The sequence below is a fragment of the Cryptomeria japonica genome, chromosome 3 (assembly GCF_030272615.1).
Source record: "Cryptomeria japonica chromosome 3, Sugi_1.0, whole genome shotgun sequence".
Lineage (NCBI taxonomy): Eukaryota > Viridiplantae > Streptophyta > Pinopsida > Cupressales > Cupressaceae > Cryptomeria > Cryptomeria japonica.
In genome coordinates, this window is record NC_081407.1 from 944557226 (window position 1) to 944559203 (window position 1978).

The following is a 1978-nucleotide window of genomic DNA, read 5'->3' on the forward strand; positions in this document are numbered from 1 at the left end:
ATGAATTTATTATTAGCCTTATTACCACATGAAGGGGAGCAACCAAGATTGATAGAAATACAGATCGAGTGATGATCCGAAAGAGTAGTAGGAGAGACCAGAACAATATTATTAAGTTTATCCGGGATCACAGAGAAGAAAATATGATTAAGATAGAAACGGTCCAATCTAGAATAGATTCTAGCTTGACCTTTCTGATAATTGCACCAAGTAAACCAGAGCCCAAGATTATTGTTCTTATTCCCAAATAACGGATCAAATAGAGATTTAGAACATTTAAAATTATTCCAAGCAAGTCTTTCTTGCTCTTTCCAGGAGAAGGGGAGACCCCCCATCTTATCTTCTTGAATTTCAATCATATTAAAATCACCACCAAACATCCAAGGAATATCTGGAAGTAAACAGAGCCAAGACCAAAAATTGGATCTCTCATTATAATCATTGGCAGCATAAATAGAGCAAATACCAAATTCCATATCATTATGTTTAAAAATTAACCAAATAGCTCTGTTACAGGGAGAAAAGCCAAAGCCCTTAATTTTAGGTCCCCATTTAGGGCTAACCAAAATCGCAACTCCTCCTTTCCCCTGAGGGTGGTTAGTGCAGAATTTGAGAGCATCTTTCCAGGTATAGTTTAAATTGGTTTAAATTGGATTCAAGAGTGAATAGAGTAGATTTGATTTCTTGCAACATCATAATATCTAAATTATTCATAGTACTGAGAAAGTTTTTAACCACAAATTTTCTATCAGGACATTCAAGTCCTCGAATATTCCATGAAATACACTTCATTGGGACAAAATTTTAGGATTGGACGCATCATAAACAACTACATCCTCCATAGGAGAGGCATCATCAGGGTTAGCTTGATTATGCTTTTTATTATTCTTAGGTTTATTTTTTGAACCAAGCGGTCTTCCTTTCCTCTTTGCCATGAGGATATCCTCATTATCCAAGAGCGAAGGAGAAGCCAATTCTTGTTCCACAGACTGATTGGCGATAGACGATGCTGGAATGACCTCAAAGAAGAAATCATCAGAGATTTCCTTAAAATATTTAACAGGGACCTTAGGATTAGGGGTTTTAAAAACATTTTGAGAAACCTTAGTGGTTTCTTGTGTGTCCGTATCTAACAGAGGGGTAGAAAACATAGAAATTCCCTACCCATTTTTATCATCCAGAGGGATAGAGGACTTTGTAGAGTCCTGAACCTTATCCATCAATTTTACTAATGAAGGAGGCGGGGGTATTTTTGAAGCCGCATTATTTTTGTTAGATCTATTTTTTCTCTTTTTTGTAACTTCTTGAAATCCATCGGCATCCACAATACCAGTAACAACCGCATTACTAAAAGTAGGTAATGACAAAGAGGAGGAAAGAGACTGGGAGGAATTGATAGGGGGAGGTGAAGGGCTAGGCTTAACAGAGGAAGAGGGGATCAATACGGAAGGGTTGTTTGATGAAGATGGGTGTTTTGGGGTTTTGTTTTTGATGATAGGGCAGTCTTTTCTCAAATGCCACTCTTTCCTACACAGGAACCACACATTTAAACCCCCTAGGGTTTTGACAGGGCACGATATCTTTTCTTTATCAATCTCAATGAAAAGTTCTTTGGGTAAATCAACCAGGTTTTAAAGCAATAAGAACCCTAGCATCGAGATGGGGAACCAACCTAGCTGAATCTTCCATTCGAAGAAATTTGCCAAGGGGTTCAACCAGGTAAGGAATAGATCACCATAAAAAAGGGGGTATATTCTTAATGAGAACCCATCTGGGGGCTGAAAGGGTGACTATCTCATCTAGGTTAGCTTCAGCATTCCATGCCAGGACTCTAAACGTTGTGTTACCAACAGACCAGTATTCCTTTTTTAAAACCACTACCTGAGAATCATTGTTATTAAAGAAAATCACAAATAACCCCTTTTGTATCTATCTAAAAAATGAAATTTGAAAACCAAGCTTCAGATTCCAGTAATTG